Raw genomic sequence first — 18,682 nt, forward strand, 5'->3', positions numbered from 1 at the left:
TCTTGGAGGGGCTGAAACCATGCCTACTTCTAGAGGCCACTCTTATCCAAAGCAGGGCAACCAGCAAGGCTTTTTCCCAAGTTGGTTTCATGGCAAATTTTTTGCCAGAGTTCTTTTAAGTAAATGGTTCATTTTTCCAGGAAGTGTGTAATTTCCAGTGAATGCCCAAGACACTGGACACCTAGTGACTTTCAGCACAAATGCCACTCCCTTGTCATTCTGAATTGTTAGCGGCAATACAAATGTAGGAATTATTTTATGACAACTTCTAAGGCCTTCTTGGAATGCATGGAAAAGCTTCAACCCAACTTGTACAGGAATCTACAGCAACTAGCAAATATCAAAAACGACCAGTCGGTGTTGGCACCATGATAAAATCTACCCACCAGGCTTCTCCATGTTCGGTGCCTCTAAGTTCTAGAGGTCTGACTTGGAACATCTTCAGATGGAACGGGGGCAGGCAGTAACAACTGGATAGATGTCCCCGGTTTGCAACTTGAAGATCTCCACTGATCTTTCTCAGTGGCCCACAGAGTGACAGGCATGTGAAATCCTCTCTTCTCAAGGTGCCAAAGTATCCTGAGGTTCCTTCACCTGCCAGGAAATGACCTTCCTTACTCATTGGTAAGGCTGCCGGGAACACTGTAGGCAAGCTACCAGGCCAGTTTTCCCAAGGGGCTCATTGGTACCATAAAGCCAACCTTAGTTCCTTTTTTTTTTTTAATTTAGTTGACAGAGAGAGTGTGAGAGCACAAGCCGGGAGACAGAGGGAGAGCCACTGAGGCCACTCAGGCACCCCAAGTCAGCCTTAGCTCCTAAAAGCTGTCTGGTCGGATCTGAGTCTGTGCTTTTGTCTCTCAAGTACGACATTCCAGTGGCTTGGTCGTATGAGGTTTCCAATTGTGTCTTTTTCTTATTATTATAGTTCTGCTTTAATACAGTAAGATTTGAAAATACACAGATATCGGGGGGGGGAAGCAAAGCAGTAGGAAGTACTGAGAGCACAATTTTGCTTTAATTTGGGTCTTCAGTTTCTAACTGTAACAGCAATCACACTTCTCAACAATGTCCATCAGCTCTGCAAACACAACTGATGGTAACATTAAGCAATACACTTTACACTGGTCTTGTCAAATACCCACTCCATAAATTCACTCTGTTTCATCCGGGTTTTTCATAAGAAAAGAGGCATATCTGTAATTCACAATCAGAGTCAGTTCTGAAGACTTAGATATGAAGTATTCCCTGTCAACTTGCTTCTTGAACTGAATTAAAAAAAAAACAAAAACAGTATAGGGGCGCCTGGGTGGCTCAGTTGGTTGGGCTCAGGTCATGATCCCAAGGTCCTGAGATGGAGTCCCATGTCGGGCTCCTTGCTCGGCCGGGAGCCTGCTTCTCCCTCTGCCTGCTGCACCCCCTCCCCCTGCTTGTGTTCCCTCTCTGACAAATAAAATCTTTTTTAAAAAGCCAGTATAATTTATTCTTTAAAGCAATTTTATAGACATGGGCAGTCTAGTTAATTTCATAGTGATGTTGGTTGAATATGATACAAAGGAAATACAGGTATTTTCCAGGATAATAGGATAGATAAAGGAAGCTTTAAGAATTCATGGGGGGGTGGCACCTGGGTGGCTCAGTCGGTTAAGCATCTGCCTTCGGCTCAGGTCATGATCCTGGGGTCCTGGGATCGAGCCCCACGTCCAGCTCCCTGCTCAGCGGAGAGCCTGCTTCTCCCTCTTCCTACTTGTGCTATCTCTCTGTCAAATAAATAAATAAAATCTTTAAAAAAAAATTCATGAGGGGGAAAGGTGATAAAACCTAAACTTCTTTTTCAGATGTTTTAAAATTTCTATAAAACTTTGTTCTAAAATTAATCATTTAACTATGGTACATAAAATATACTGGATGTATTGCCTGACATGAAGATGGGAAACCCTCTCTTTCATATAATAAAATCCTCTTCTGGTCCATCTTGGCCCCAGTCCTGATTGTCTGATGGCAGATTTCTCTTGAGAGGCCTAAAGTTGTAATAAAAAACACTTTTCATCTACTGCTTGGTATTCCTGTTCAGTTTCAGTTAAGAAGCCACTTCCAGATCCTGATCCAAAGCCAGAGCCAGAGCCAGATCCAAAATAGCCCTCAGAAAGAGGGAAGACATCATTCAAGTTCTGGGATCTTGTCATTGAAGCAGGGTCAGTCCTTGGAGGAAGGATTCTGTTGGATTCACAAGGAAGTAGGTTGAATGTTGGCCCCTTCTCATCCATGCGGTTTGCAGAATTACTGTCAGGACTGCAGCAAACCCACTGGTACCTGGCTCTCTGCACAGGACAACCTTGAACTGAAGAATCCAAAACCAGGAGGACAGCAAGAGCCAGGAGTAGCCACATGGTGACCAGCTCACTTCAGTTCACGATTAGGAAATGTAGCAGCATGCACTCTGTTCCTTGTAGAAAAAGTTCAAAAACCTCAAACCCTGCCCAGAACACATGTCAATTTCCCCTCCCCGCTCCTGTCCTTGTCTGTGTCCTGGCCCCCAACGTAAGAATACTCACTGAGAGTTTCTGAATCTTGGAGGGATGGAGTAGGGTCGAAAGATAAATGTTTTATGTGTGTTTACAAAGGACTATTTTATCAAATTTCTGAAAGTCATAGATAGCTTAAGAGAAAAAAATGTTCTTAAATCTGGAAGAACAAACATCAGAGAACCAGCAATGTTTCAAACAAGAATCACTAAAATAATATATAATCAACACCTTTCCTATTACTACTTTTGGGATCTCATCTTCCAGAAGTTTGGGGGTTGTTTTTTCCATATTCTTTAATAACTCCAGGAGGTCCCAGGTAGTCCTTCAGCAAAATTACCAGTTTGAAGGTGGTAAACCTTTGGGCCTTTTTGCAAGAAGTAACCTTGGTCATTTAGTGATCCAAGAAAATTTTCAAAATCAGCATCCTGAAATGTTTATTGCTCTTTGGCAATCTGCAGAAGCTGATGAAATTGAAATCCTCAGCATCTTTTTTGGTTGCTTCCTCTCTCCCTTCTGACCTTGCTTGGGCCTCTGTTAGACAAATAAGACATCCCAGCTGCCTGGTAGTGACTGGTGGGCCATTTAACAATTGGCTCTGTTTCCAGAGCTCCAGGTAAAAATCTTGAGGAATGTGAGCAGCTTCCATGGATGGCCTCGGATGGAAGTACTGCCGAGCATAACCAGGGTGCTTTCTCAATCATGGGTGAGGATTGGATCTTGGGTTTCTCCAGGAACCACCTTTAATCTTTCTCATGATGTTTTATCAGAAACCACTTCAAGTACAGAAGTGTTTGAATCTTGAGGATTCATATGAGCTGCCATGGTTCTCTGCTTTCCAGCTCTTAATGCAATCACATGTGCACACAATCACAATAAAGTGGTTGTGCTTCTTTCTCATTTGGAGTGTACCAGGCTAAAGACAAAGTCAAATCTGGACAACAAGGCTCTCTCCCTTTTTAAATTCTCAGAAGCTGTTTAATTTTTGAGCAAATGCTGTACCCAATGTGGGGCTCGAACTCATGACCCCAAGATCAAGAGTTGCATGCTCTACCGACTGAGCCCACCAGGCACCCCAGAGCCATTTGTCTTCATTGTCGTGTCCTCCAATTGGCCTTGGAGCAGCAATCCTGGAAGTTCTCGCAGGGAGGCTGCACAACCACACCAGCCTCAATGCTTTGCTGCTGCATTACTTCTAACAAGACTTCGTGTTCATTAGCCATCTTCTCAAATTCATCTATTCCACAAATACTCTGATCACCAAGTAGAAGGGCACCAGCTTCCAAAGCAAAATCTCCAGAAAAACTAGCTTTTGAAAGAGTTACCATCAAGCCAGAGGTGTGTTCTCACCACAAACACACGCCTCATGGAGCAATGCTGCACGCTGCCTGTAGGGTCAGACTCTTCCCAAGCCTGCATCTCCAACTACAAAGACATGTGAGTCTCCTCCAATCGGAATTCTGTTTTTGTCATCTGCCTATTTTTGGCTTCCCCCAAAGAGTGCCACTGCTGGACCTGCTTTAACAAGTTCATGAGCAGGGGTGCCTGGCGGGCTCAGTCAGAAGAGCATGCGACTCTTGATCTTGGGGTTGTGGGTTCAAGCCCCACGCTAGGTGTAGAGATTATTTAAATGAATAAAACTTTAAAAAAAAAAAAAGGTTCATGAGCAAAAATGACAGGGCAAAGCAGGTTGACAAAGAGTTTAAACAGGTTTTCAGCCTCAATCTCTCGGAGGGCATAAAGGTCTTAAATAAGAACCCCATCAACGCTCCAAGCTTACACCCATCTTCGGAAGCCTTTGTTTTCTGTCTTTTGCTCTTACTAACAAAACCTCCTCCGGTGTACAAAAGGAACATGCATTTGTCATTATTTCGAGAACCTTCTTTGGCATTTGAGACTTTGACAGCTCATCTTCCTCAAATCATCCAGTCACATGTTATCAAATCTTATTCTATTTGAATGCAGTCTTCCCATTAGTTCCAGAAATTATCAGAGCCCCGTATTTGTCAAAGTCCTCTCCATGAATCTTCTTAAAACTGAGACATTTGCAAGAGTGTCAGAGTAGAACCGCAAATGACCAAAAACTCAAACCCGGCTGTGGTTAAAGATGTGGTTAGAGTTCATTACAATGCAATCAAGGAAATGTGGTTATTTTTGTGACACCTAACACTTTAATAATTAGAGATGAATTTTGTTTATTTGGGTTTTGGGGGGGTGGTGGGAGAAGGAGAGAGAGAATCCCAAGTGCAGAGCCTGGTGTGGGGCTCAATCTCATGACCCTGAGATCATGACCCGAGCTGAAATCAAGGTCAGACACTCAAGTGACTGAGCCACCCAAGTGCCCTGATTTGTTTTTGTTTTTTAAAGATTTATTTGAGAGAGAGAGAGAGAGCACGAACGGGAGGGGGTGGGGCGCAGAGGGAGAGGGAGAAGCAGACTCCCCTGCCGAGCAGGGAGCTCGACGTGGGACTCGATCCCAGGACCCCGGGATCATGAAGTGAGCCAACGGCAGACGCTTAACCGACTGAGCCACTCAGGTGCCCTATTTGTTTTAAAGTAAACTCTAGTTTAATTAAAAGTGGGGTTTGAACGCGTGACCCTGAGATCAAGAGTTGCCTGCTCCACCAACTGAGCCAGGCAGGCACTCCAATAAGATGAATTTTTTTTTAAATTATGCAGTTCCTCCTTTTTCTCTCCCTGTCAGCTCCTATGTTGATATATACTTATTTTTTTAAGATTTATTTATTTTTAGGATTTTATTTATTTGCCAGAGAGAGAGAGAGAGAGCGCGCGCGTGCACAAGCGGGGGGGTGGCAGGCAGAGGGAGAAGCAGGTTCCCTGCAGAGCAGGGAGCCTGACGCAGGACTCGATCCCAGGACCCTGAGATCATGACCTGAGCTGAAGGCAGACGCTTAACCAACTGAGCCACCACAAGGTGTCCCTTGTTTACCTATTTTAGAGAGAGAGCGCGCACAGCAGGAGGGACAGAGAGAGAATCTGAAGCAGACTCTGCACTGAGCGCAAAGTTTAACTTGGGGCTCAGTCCCACGACCCCGAGATCATGACCTGAGCCGAAACCAAGAGTCGGACACTTAATCACCTGCGCCACCCAGGTGCCCCGATACATACTTACTGAGACAAGAACATGCAGGGCGTTGCATGGATCTGAGTTTGTGTGAGTATTGGGATGTGCTGACCAGAATCCCCACCAGAAATGAAGGGTTCTCAGCTGTGGGGAAGCTGCCCGCAATCCTCAGCAGCTAGATGCCATCAGGGACTGCCTTGACTGCAGACAGCTGCCTTGTCAAGGTCATGCCCTCTTCCCAGGTGGTCACATCCAATGACTGTTCAGTAGGAGGGTATAAAAGTCCAGCCCTTTGCCACAACTTACGACGGTTCTGAAGGGTAATCTAACTTTTAGAACCCCAGAGAATGAGCTGAGGCTTCTGTGGATGTTGGCTCACTGCACCACATCTACCTGGTCCTGCTCTTCCCCACATTTCCCTTCCCCGGGTGCTGATCACTCCTTAACAAGCTTTACATACTGATCTCTGAACTCATCCTCAGTCCCAGCCACAACAAATTCTCTTTGTTGAAGGCAAAGAAGGCAAAGATGCCTTCTCCTTCTACAGCTATGCTTTTTACGTTCAGATTTCGTCCTACATTTTCCCTCTTTAAATAACCAATCTCATTTCTTTGCATCGAGCTCTTTCTCTTATTATTTCTAGTAGTCGTGATTACATTTATTCTTAGCTCCTAAAAACCTTAGTTTCTACTAGTCATCGTGAGCAGTTTGTTGTACTAGTTTTTCTGTAATAGCCGAGCACATAAACCTATGCTTAGTAATTATTTACATCTGCTTATTTGTTCAACAATTACGTGTAGATTGCCCATAAAACTGAGACATTAGACAAAGTTGTAAGGTTTTTTTTCCCCTTTCCTAACATTTTGCAGGAGAGGTGACCTGAACCTGCCCGGCTCGCAGTAAACACGGCAGAACAGTTCTCCCCCCGCTCGCAGTAAACACGGCAGAACAGTTCTCCATCTAATGCTGACAACTCTAAAAACCTGTTCATTTTCATTAAACCACCGACCTTAAATTAGCTTTAATGTCAAATATTTTCCCAGATCATGGCAACTTAAGTTTTAGAATGCCCAATCCTTACAAGTACTTGCCTTTAAACCAACTAAATAGAGATCTTTTACAAACTAATTTTAGCAACACCATCCCGAGGTAGAGAAGATAGCTCACATTTACAACATATATGGACACACAAATATGCAAACAAGACGCCCATATTTCCAAATACATTATAATTTATGCATCCCTTCATTGGTCATTTTTCTCCAGAGTCTAATGAATACTGTGGCCAAGCAGGGCGGCAAAAAGAGATGGCCCGATTTTGGAGAACACAGCCCCGAGGGCTGCATTCGGGAATCGAATTGTCATTTCCCCGTTTCCAGTTAGAACACAGCCAGCTTTATCCAAAGGTCCCAAAAGCTGCAGCGGCAGACAGACCGGAGCCCCCCGAGCGCAGGTGGGAACGGCGCGGCCTCACCAGCTGAACCCCGCGGCTTCCTAGTCTGCGTTTTCTTAAGCAAGAAAAGGAGGTGACGACAACTCAAACCCCCTAATTACAGGCCACCAGAGGGGAGGCGGAAATCCAGGAGAGCCAAACCAACGAGAGGAAGGAAGGGCTCAGGGGCCACCGCACAAGACACGCTCACCGAGGGAGGTCTGTCCAAACCGTGTCCTTGTCGCAAGCGTGGAGTTAGGCGCTGAAGGCTGGTGGCCCCCGTCGGGTGGGGCCCTGGGGACGGTCCCCAGGATAGAGCCGAGGCGGCCGCACGGCACTCCCATCCCTGCTCGCCCCCAGCCCGCCCCCCAGCGGCCTCCTTGAAGGAGCGTCAGGGGCCTCTGAGGGCAAATGGGAAGCTCTGGGGGCAGAGCGGCAGCTGCGCCGATGAGGGCCCCGAACCCTGTGCTTCCCGGTCCCCCCGGCGCCCGGGCGCCTCCTCTCCCCCTCGGCGGAAGCGGGACGACCTGCCTGGACAATGGGCAAGAACCCAGGCGACGCGGCAGGGCCGAGCCTAGATCCCTCGGCGCCAGCTGTGCTATCCCGTCTTGAGGAGGATTTAAAAAAGATGAACCAGACACGGGCTAGTCTTCGAGAAGCTTCAGCAAGTTACAGAGGGCTTCCCTGTCAACGCTAGCGCCCGAAGAAACGGAAATCACTCCAAGCTCGGTACGGGAACCCGGAGAGAAACCAGGCGAGGCAACATGGCCGGGTTGCGGCACGCGGAAGCTTTCGGGCGCCACGAGGCTGCGAGGCGCGGGAGGAGCCCGGCCCCGGGGGGGCGGGGGAAGGGGGCACCGGCCAGAAGCGCGCAGGCGGCGCCCACAGGAAGGCCCTGCGCCGCTGGCTTTGGCACAGCCCCGAACGAGAAGCGCCCCCAGAGTCTGCCCCCCAGTGACGTGGAGAAGCCGCGGCGCGTCTCTGGCACCGAGGACCCCGCAGGTGGAGCGAGCAGGTCACAGCCACCCGAGGCAGCCCGGGGACGGCGCAGACCGAGAGCCCGACACACGTGCGCACAAACTCATTCCACGTGTGTAAGCTTTTCAGTCAGGCCACGCTAAACGGTAGCTGTTTGAAAAAACTATAGTATTAGAGGTTGTGTGTGCTTTCGGCGCACACGGGGGCCTCTGCGCGCGCTGGCCGCGACAGGGGACGCCGCCTCCTGCCAGTTGACTGAGACGGGCGGTCAGGTGTCACCGCTTTCCCGGAGGTGTATTATACTCACAGTGCAACAGTCTCACCCCAAGGCAAGTGGGGATTTAATCAGATCCTATCAGAACCCAAATCTCTTTCTTCCTGAGAGAGATGGAATAATTTATCCTCAAGTCCCACTTTCCAGGAACCCCGCGTGTTTCTTAGTCTAATCAGAACCTTGGGGACGTTCCTACAGAAATGCACATTAGAACCCCCATTGTGCGTTACACCTGGCCTTCAATATGGAACCTGTGGCCCCACTGTGATCCTGACCTGTGGCCAGAAAGCTCCAGAAGGGAGAGGGAAGTCTGGAGGCTGCAGGGCTTGGACTCCCGACTGCTGTCCTCCTGAGGGGACAACACAAAGGAGCGAGTCCCTAGCACAAAGGTGTTTCCCCGGGAGGCGGTATTTAGAACAGGATGGGCAGCAAGAGCTGCCCACGCCGACAGGACACCCACTCAAGCCAGCCTCCGAAGTCCCCTTCCCCATTCAGGAATTTATTTCCATGAAAAGTCTTACAAAGGCTTGGATATTAAATATCATTTACTGAACCACCTTCATTGGGAAGACGCGAATTACTGGAAAAAGATGAAAAATTCAGGGCCACACACATCAGTGACTACAACGTGGTGTTATTTTTGTCCTTTAGCTGCTTTTAAGTTGACTGTAGGTTCTTTCAATGATCCTTCAGTCATCCTAATGTTTTCTCTCAAGCTTCTCTTGACAAGAGATTTGAGGAGCCTCTTAGAGCATCATCAGTGGTTCTTCCAAGCCTGAAATCTGTGCTGGACTCAACATCGAGGCTGGTGCCTGGCAGCCCTCGCAGGGCCACCTCAGCTCAGTGACTGGAGGTGCTGGGGGCCCTGTGGAAAAACTGCCAGGACCTGTGACCATCCAAGGACGTTTTCTCCTTGTCCTTTTGGCTACTTCTTCTTACTGGAATATCTCTTTGTACTGGAAAAAGATATGAGGTTCCTGCAGAATGTCAGTAGGAGGTCAAGTGACTGAGCTAATACTGATCCAGCACCGACTCCACACCAGGCCCGGCGGAGGGGGCTTACACCTGTCAAGTGACCTGGTCCTCATAACACCCTTGTGAGGTCAGCACACTGTCCCAATCTTAGAGGAGGACATGAGATTCTAGGCAGGGTAGGATCCTTGCTACCTTCTTGCATGTGACCTCAGACAAGTTACTTAACCCTGCGTCATAGTTTCCCATCTGTAAAACAAGGACAATAATTCGTATCCCTATCTCCCAATTGTGTGTGAAGGCTCAGGAGTCAGACAGACCTGGCCTGGAGCCCTGCCACAGGGAGGGAGGCACCTGCTGGGGCCCACTGCAGCCCAGCCACCTCCTGGGTCTCCTGGTCCCTAACATGAGCTGATGCGGTCTCCACGGGGTCTGGCTGCTCCCTGCCTCGCCAGCATTCCAAGTGGAGGGCAGGAGCTCCCTAGCCCTCTGGTCCGCTTTGCAGTGGTGAGACAGTCCTCGCAAACATCTCAGGATTGTGGCCTGTCTGATAAAAAAGCAAACTTCTACAGGCCTGGGCTGGATACCCAAGCTAGGGGCTGGGCTAGGCAAGCTTGGTTGGAGGGAGGGCACTGCAGAGCCCCGGGCAGGTAATCCAGGGCCAGAGTTTGGGTTTAAATCAAGCAGTCCTGGGCCCGGTCCAGCTCGGTCACTTACCATTTGGGGTTTCTGTGCCTCAGTTTCCTGTTCTGCGGACGGGAGCCCGTGTTCCAGGAGCGCCTGGAAGGGGCTCCTACGCGGGGTAAATCTGACTCCACCCTCCCCACCCCCCGCCCCGGGTTTCGTCCCGTTCGGCTCGGCCACAGACCTTTGTGTCCTCCCTCCCCGCGCAGCCCGGCCTCCCCAGGCCGAGTCCTTTCTGTCGGAGGCCCGTGACCGCGGATGAGGCCCCGGGGAGCACACGTGCGCTCCCAGGATCGCCGGCTGGGAACCCGGCCCGGCTTCTCGGCTGCGAACGCGGCGGCCCTCGGCACCGGGAAGGGAGGCACGCGCGCGGGTGGGGCGGGGGCTGCGCGGGCGCAGGTGCAGGGCCTCGCCGCCAGGTGGCGCCGACGCCGGCCTCGGCCGAGCCCGGCCTGCTTGCGGTGCCCAGGCTTCTGCAAGGACCCCCACCGGCGCCCTGGCTCCAGCGCTGTGTCTCTGGCGTACTTCCCGCCGCCCCCAGGCCTGGGAACCAAGCCCTGGAACTGCAGTCCTGCAGTTGGGGATGGGGAAAGGCGAATCAGGGCGACCTGACACATGATCTAGCTGTGTGACCTTGGGCATGTCACTCACCCTCCGTGGGCCTTCTTACTTTGACTTTACAAAGTACTTTATTCAAGATCCGGAAGCTGGCATTTGACTCCATGATATTGACAGAACTGGGACCGGCCCAGGGTTGTGGTGTTGCGGTGGGAGAAACGACCATATAGCCTGAGAGCCTGAGAGTTGCTCTCCGCACGGCCGGGTGACAGACAGGTAGTAGATGGACTGAGCTCCCAGGGAGCCCCTGGCTTCTCTTGGCACAATCAAAGGGCGGAAGATGGCTGGCCAGCCTGCTGCCAACTCCCGGGCTCCCTTGCCCTCGCCGACCTGCCCTGGAGGATTCTCACCTTGACTCCCAGGCTCCAGAGGGGTCAGCCTCTGCTCCCCCACTGCCTCATCACCAATGTGATTTGTCACCAAACGGAGGAGCCCCATCCCCGGTGGTATCTAGCAAGCACTCCTAGTTGTCTCCCAATGCATTTCCCAGCCTCCCTTGGGGCTGGGTGTGGCCGACAACCTTGTTCTGACCAATGGGAAGGGAGCATTCTGGACGTGCGCATGCGGGGCTGTGCCTTTTTAAGGGGTGGGGAGCACAGTCCCCTTTCCCAGCCCCATTCTCCCTGGCTGGTACCCAGACTCAGGGAGGGGAGATAGTGAGCATCTTCAAGCACGAAGACAAGGTGGGTGCCACACCTCAGGAATGGCAGAGCAACAAGATGGAAGGAGCCTGGGTCCTTAACCACCCACTTCATGTTCCCAATGCTTCTGGGATTGGGGGGCTTACAGCATCTCTCCATTCTACAGAGCATGGAAAAGAGGGCTCAGGAAGACAGAACCATCTTCACTGGGTCACACAGCCCGTAAGTGGCCCGGCCACAGGTCAAGCCTTAGTCATGGACTGCTAAGTCTGGGCTCTTCTCAAAATCACTTCCTTCATTCCTGCCTCGAGGGTCCCAGGGGAGGGGGCAAAGCAAGAGAGCTGGGAAGGGTCAGGGTGGGAGGGGGCCAGAGCAGCCGGCTTCAGGCACAGAACCAGAGGAGGAGGCAGTGGGAATGGGGAGGCAGTGGGCTGCTGTTCTTTCCCAGGGCCACCAGAGCCCAACTGCAGGGGGCAAGCCTCCCCAGCGCCATACCTGCCCCTGGGTGGGCCTGGGGCTCCATGTCCCGCACCTTCTCTCTGTGCTCAAGAAACTATTACAGGTGCCACGCTCACAATTTGTGAAGTCCTTCCCCAGGTACATAGGGATCAGGCTACTCCCCTGCTTTAAAACCTCCCATGGCTCCCAGTGCCAGAGGGCTGAGCCCTACACCCCAAGCCTGGTGTTTGAGGAGGCCTGTGATCAGGCCCTGAGCCCTTCATCCCATTCCCCGCTCCCTCTCCAGCACCTGCCCCCCGCCCATGCTTCCAGGCTGTCCACCTGCTATTCCTGCTGCCTGGAATATCCTCCCCCTCTGTAGCCTGGGTAACTCTGCTGACCCTGAGACCCAGCAGGAAGGCCCCCTCCTCCATGAAGTCCTCCCTGCTGCCTGCCCCCCACATGGAGTCGGCTGTCACTTCCTCAGCTTTTGGTAGATGCTCTGTTCACTTCACCCCCTGACTCAACTGGATGGGGCCCAGGGCTGGCTCCTCTCTGGTCCCCAGAGCAGGTGGCTGAAGGGATACTAGCCTCATTTTCACATTATATAGGAGAGGAAACTGATGGACAAGAGCCAGTCGAAGACCAGAAAAGCTCCAGTGCCACCGTGTTTCCTGCGGAGCACCCTCCTCATTAGAGGCTTTGCCCACCTGCTGCCATTGTCCCTGCTTTGCAGAGGAGAAAACAGAGCCATAAGGGGTGAACTGACTTGGCCACGGTTGCAGGGCTAGTGGGACGTAGTGTAATATTGCATGGGTGACAAGGGGTGATAGTGTCACCTCCCTCTCAGGGTTGTCTTGCACACTTAGGAAGGTAACAGGTATGAAGGGGCTGGTAGCCAGGGGGAGCTTGACAAGATGGCGACTTCCTACCGTCATCCCTCCCCTAGGGACTCAGGCAGGAGGCTGGCTTTGCTCTGTTCCCCCAGGAGGGTCTCATCTCCTTGGCCTTCCCAGTGTCACCCAGGCTGTGCTCCTTCTCTTCTCTGGGCTTGGAAGAGCAATGGAGATGGGGAGCTCATTCTTCTCAGGAGCTTTGCCAGTGGCACAGAGATACCAGGGAAGCCATTGCCCAGCTCAGAGCTTCCACGGGTGGGGGGATGGACTTGGGGTTCCCATCCCAGCAACCCCTGAAGCCTGAGCCCGGGGTGGGGACCTGTAACTGTGGGGCCTTAAGCCCAGCTCTGTCATTCACAGGCTGGGTCACCCTGGTCTAATCACCGTGCCTCTCTGGGCATTGGTTTCTGCCCCTATAAAATGGGGCATTGGCCCTGGGGTTCTGGATTCTACTTGCCAATCATTTCTTATTGAATCGGCCCACCAGTTCTTCCTGTGAAGGACCCATTCCAGAGGCAGGAGCACGGAGGGATTCCTGTCATGTGCCCGGACTCACCCAGTGATTGAGCAGTAGCATCAAAACTGGGTCTTGGAGCCCCTGTGCTCTCTCCTCTCCTTCTTAGTTGACGCTGTGGTCTTGCTGGGCTGGGGCCCCATGGGCATTCAGCTGTGTCCTCTAAGTGCTTCTGGGACGGCCCAGAGACAAGGATGGTTTTAGACACCCCTGGGGCTCAGGCAGGAAATCTGGGGCAGCCTGGACCCAGCCAGCAGGGTTGTTCCTAAACTGGAGATGAGAGAAGATGAGTTCCCCGGGCCTGGCTCTTCTGTGGCCCCGGGTGGGGCTGTGACAGGCAGGACATGACAGCTGCTCCCTCCCCATCGTGGCTTTCAGAGAGGACAGGGAGCCTCAAGGAGGCAGGGACCTCAGGATCCCTGTGTCCCGTTCCCTGCCGCCCCCCCCCCCCGCCCCGGGAGAAACTTGGGGTGGAAATGCTGACCACCTTGGCCTCAGGGGACACCTCGCCCAGGCCCCTCCTGGTGCAGAAGTAAAGGAGTCCAGGTCACACAGAGGCAGATCCAGGAGGGAACCGATGTCCCTGTACTAAGGCCACTGGCTTCCCACACATCTGCCATGGCGCTCCCTCTGTGGAGGGGGAGAGCACTTAGCAGCCTGGCTGTGTGTCTGCGCGGCCTCTCTGAGGCGCTTTCCGCTTCTGTAAACTAGGCCTATCACAGGCCTCCCAGAGCTCTCGAGAGAATCAAGTGGGCTTATGTTGAGGGAAAGAGGGCCCTTTTCTCACTACCACTCCAGATGACCCCAGGGAAGGTTTCTCCAACTCCCAAATACCGGCTTCTGTGCCCCAAACCCCGGGGTCAGAGGAGGGACCAGCTGTTCGGTGGGCAGCCACTTCGTGCCAGATCGTAACATCTGTGCTCTCACCTAAGCTTCAAAACGGCACCGGGAGGTTAAGTATCAGTCCCCGCTTTTTGTGCAGATGGGGAAACAGACTCGGAGCTGAGTCCTTTCCTGCTGTCTGGGCTGGACCCCCAGGGTGGGGGAGACACAGGTCAGTGGAGGGCCAGGGCTCAGGGAGGGGCAGGACAGACCCAGTCCTCCCCTCAGAGGGGACACAGGATCTAGGCGCAAATCCCAAACACGGATTTCAGTTCTGTGAGCAGAGCAAAGGAGAGCTCGGGGCAGGGTGTATAATGGCCGGGTGGGGAGGGGCGAGGCTGATGAGCCCTGGGGGCCCAGGGGAGGTGCAGATAAGGTCTGAAGGACCGGAAGGAACCAAGGGGATGATGGGGAGTGGGAGTTCCTGCCAAGCCCCAAGGCCAGAGCACAAATATGGGGATGAGAACAAGTTCAGCTACCAGGGGAGGGAGGAGAGTGGGGGGGGGGGGCAGGAGCCAGTGTGTGCGGACGGGAAGGGATTTTAAGCTCCATTCGGACAGGGCTCGGGAGCCACTGAGGGTTTTAAGCAGAGTGAGTGGGTGGTTTAGGTCCAGGGGAGAAGGCAGCTAATTGGGGATCCAAAGAGGATGCACAGGGCTTGGGAGATTGGCGGGTATGGGGGAGAGGAAGGAGCCTAGGTGACACCCCCTCCCCCTGCCGTGTTCGTGGCCCTCTGGTGGGCAGTGGGGTCTTTCACAGGGCGGGAACAGGAGGAGTAGGAATGGGCCATGATCGCTCGGAGCAGGGACCCTTCTGGGGAGGTGTCTGGTTGCTGAAAGTGAGGCTGGGCTTGTGGGCCCAGCCCCGCGGGGCCCCAACGTCAGGGGAGGGCAGAGGCGGCCCAGAGGAAGAAAAGTCGGGAGGGGCAGGCAGAGCAAGCGGTAAAGGCCAGGGCCGGTGGCGTCGCAAGGACAAAGACGGGAGACTGTCCGCGCTTTGGCCTCGAGGTGGTGTCCCCAGGAAAAGCAGCCACGGGGGACAGGGCCGCAGACGACGTCGGGTGGGGCGTCGAGCGAGCGGTAGGTGGGCGTGCCCGAGGGCCGGGTGGGGGGCGTAGAGGGGTCGATGTGCGGGAATGGAAGTCGACTGGGGGTCTCGAGCAAAGGAGGTGGCAGGAGGGGACAGGAAGGAGGCCACCGCCTCAGTGGAGCCTGAACCACAGCCCAGGCGCAGAGCGGAGGGACTTCTCTCTCGAGTTCAGGCCGCAAGAGCTTTCAGCCCCACGCGGGGGCAGGAAGGCAACCCCGGCCTGGCTCTCCGACCCTACACGACCCCCTGGCTCGGCCCCATCCGCTCCGCGGGAGGCCGGTAGCCTCACGGTCGGTCCCTCAGGAGGCTCCGCCACCAGGGGTGGCCTCGGTCGCTCCCAGGGATGCCTGTCCCCGAGGGCTGGGCAAGGAGCTCCCGGGGCGCTGAGGCCACCCCCGGTCTCCTCGGCCGAGCTGGGTTCGAGGCCTAGCCGCGCCGTGTGACCCCTGCGAGGTGGGGTGGCCCAGGCCGGCGACTTCCTCGAGCTCCCCCCTCCCCGCCCCGGGCGCACAGCCGGGTCTCATTACCGCCCCTCCCCCTCCCCCGCGGGCCGGGGGGTCTTGACGGCCGGGGGAGGGACGGGTTATAATCAATCCCAGGCCGGAAATTCCTCCCGAGGGGCCCGCGCTGCGAGGGCCCGGGGAGGGGGGGGGGGGGGCCGGCTCGGAGCCTGGCCGGCCGCCCGCGCCACCCCTCCTCCTCCTCCGAGCCCGCCCCCCGCATCATGGAAACTGGGCCGCCAGCCGACCCCCTCGCTCCTCTCCGCATTCCTGCCTCGGGGGGCGGGCGGGGCTCGAGAGCTGGGCGGCCCGGTCAGGCCCGCGGCGGGGGGCGCCCCCAGGGCCTCGGCGTTGGAGGCCGACGCCGCCACCCCACTCCAGATGGGGCGCATCTTCTGAGGGAAGGCCGGCGGGACCCGTGACCCTCCGTTAGACTCACTCAGCTCTGAGAGGCGGCTCAGCCCCGCCGCCTCCACCCCTGCCGCGGGCTCCTATTCACTGAGCGCTCGCGGGGTTACCGGGGCTGCGCCCCGTGTCGTGTACCCGCCCCCAACGCTGGATTTTCGCCTCTTGTGAGGCGGACACCATTAAGCCCATTTTCCAGGTGAAGGCAGTGAGGATCATGGAGGGGAAAGGCTGGGGGGCGGGCGGAGCAGGGACCCGGCCGCCTCCTCCGGGGAGCAACCCGGACGGCGCGGGGCAGCAGTGGGCTCTCACAGACGCCCCCGCGAGTCCTCTCCCGGGCGCCTGGAATGAGGGGCTCAGACAGGCGCGGGAGGGCGTGCGGGCTTCGAAAATCCTGTCTGCGCGCTCGCTGCGGAGCCGGTCAGGGCTCTCCAGCTCCAGGTCTCAGTTTACCCACGTGGGAGGAGGTGGTCCTCCCAGGCCTCTGCGAACGACACAAGCTGGGGACTCGGGCCCCCGGATCCTCCGAGTCACCAGGCGAGCACACAGCGCTTACCTGCGACCCTCAGACCCGAGCTGCTGCCTGCTTCCAGCGGTGGGGCCTGGCGGGGTGCTAGCCAGTCAGTCCCCGGGGCTCCCGGGGGGCGGGGCTTGGGCGGGGCCTGGGGAGGGGGCGGGGCCAGGGGGCCAGGACTCCGAGGAGACCGCGGCAGTTCCCCGAGCCGCGGCGGGCGGACTCGGATCAGGACCCGTCCCGGCGCGGCGGCGCCAGGTGAGCAAAACTAGGGCCCCGGGTTCGCCCTCCGCTTTCCTCAACTTTTTGTTTGGCCCCTCCCTCCGGAAAGGCCCTGGGGGGCGGGAGCCCGGTCCGCCCTTTCCCCTCGGGCGGCGTGTGGGCGCGGGCGGAGGCGGGACCCCAGAGTGCCAGGGACCCGGCCCAGAGCAACTTCCCGCGGCCTGAGACCTTCCGACTGTGGCTCCAAGTTTCTGCCCCCCTGCGGTCCCAGCGTGGACTCACGCCCTCCAGAGTCGGGGTCTCTACGTGTGCGCCCGTCTCTCCGCACTCCTCCGCCTCCCTCCCCGCAGGGACGCGCGGGGGCTCCGGGCGACTTTTCCGGAGTTGGGGCTGGGGCACCAGTTCTGGCCTGGGGCGCGGTGGTCACTTCTGCGGTTTCGGGCTGGGGAAAAGGCTCCACATTCAGAGACGACCGGGGAACGGCCCTTGCCTCCTCCCAGGACGCTCCCGTAGCTGTGCCGGGAAGAGCACAGCGTTAGCTAGGGTCCGGAGGCCCGGCGTCGGGTCCCGGGGAGCCCCTTCCTCGTGTGACCCCGGCAGGGGGCTCTGCCTTCTCTGGGCCGCAGTTTCCATCTGTGACAATCAGGCTTTGGACGCCGTAGACTTTGCGGCTCCGTGCTAGGCCCTGGGCCTTTGGCACTCCTGTCGGAGGCAGAGATGGGGTGTCGTGCCTTGAGCTTCGGGGTGCGGATGGGGAGTGAGTCGGGTAGCAAGACCTCCTTCCTGGGGCCTCGGCACGGATTCCAGCGCTGAAGCTGTTTAGAAACCAGACTGGGGGAGTGAAGACGCACCACTGGACAGCGAGGTCCTAGCCCTCCCCCCCTGCGGTCCAGGGCGTCTGGACTGGGGCCCCCGTTTCCTCCTACACTGTACACCTCCCTTCCGTGGGGGCCACACCACACACAGCCCAGCTACTCCTCACCCGGCCCGGCTTCAGTTCTTAGGCCCCAGAACAGGAAGGGCTGAAGCCAGGCGGCCCAAACTGGGGCGGCCTGAGGTGCTGGGGCGGTGCTGCTCCGTCCGGGACGCGGGCCACTGAGGCCTCGGGTGGAGGAGGCCGGAAAGGAGGACAGGCGGCGGGAAAGGGGGATGATTCATCCCGAGGAGCTCGAATTGGAAACGCTGCAACCTGGGAACAGCCTTGCCCGGGCCGACGGGAGAGCTGGGGGGAGTTCTCCCCACAGGGCCCCCAGCCCAGCACCTGCAGCCCCCTGCCTCCTGCCCTGGCCACTGCCCGGCCGCTGGGGGAGGGGAGGCCTCTTCTACGCGGAGTTGAAAGCCATCCTGGGCAAAGTCTGCCGCTGGTCTTGGTCAGAACGGTCTTCCCGGAGTCTAGCTCAAGTCTCTCCTGCTGCAGCTTCAGTGCAGGCTGAGGAGGTCTGAAGGAGGGGGCGGGCAGGAAAAGGCTGGAGTCAGTGACACCCTTTCCTTCCTCCGGTGCGGTATGTAAAGCGCAGTAGGGGGGAGGTGGGGCCCGCGAGCGACCCCAGCTGACCCGGGCGGTCTGAGTGCCCCCTCCCTCCTTTACTACGGTGCACCCACGTGCGGGGGTGAGGTCGATCCCGGGCGGGACTTACCCTGGAGACGCCACTGCCGGGGGCCCGCACACCTCCCGAGACCCGGGGTCGGCGGGCTGGCGAAAAGGGTGCAGGCGGCCGGAGCCCCGCAGCTGCGGATGCGCCAGGTAGCAGTCCGCGCCCCCCTCCCTCCTCTCCGCCCGCGGGTCCGGCCAAGTCCGGCTTCTGCCGCGCGTCCCTGGCTCGGAGCTCCGCTGCGGAAAACCCGAGCGAGGGCGGCTCCCCGCCTCGAGGCCGGGGAAAATCCGGGGGTGGCCGCCAGGGATCTCCAAGCGGCCTGGGCGAGGCAGCCGGATCTTGCCTCCCAATCTGGCGCTCTGACCCAAGGCCCGTCGGTTCAGTCCTTGCCTCTCATCTCTCCGCAGAGCGCCCAGACGAC

At 56.2% G+C, this 18,682-nt stretch overlaps 2 pseudogenes; both read right to left on the reverse strand.

The window, feature by feature from the left end:
• Nucleotides 1-1,942: 1,942 nt before the first annotated feature.
• On the reverse strand, nucleotides 1,943-2,186 carry LOC114217066 (serglycin pseudogene; annotated as a pseudogene).
• Nucleotides 2,187-2,818: 632 nt separating this feature from the next.
• On the reverse strand, nucleotides 2,819-18,658 carry LOC114217065 (DNA helicase MCM8-like; annotated as a pseudogene).
• Between the last annotated feature and the right edge of the window lie 24 nt (nucleotides 18,659-18,682).

The sequence above is a fragment of the Eumetopias jubatus genome, unplaced genomic scaffold (genome assembly GCF_037043125.1).
Source record: "Eumetopias jubatus isolate StellerSeaLion01/CBP00866 unplaced genomic scaffold, mEumJub1_p1.0 scaffold_4, whole genome shotgun sequence".
Taxonomy (NCBI): Eukaryota; Metazoa; Chordata; class Mammalia; order Carnivora; family Otariidae; genus Eumetopias; species Eumetopias jubatus.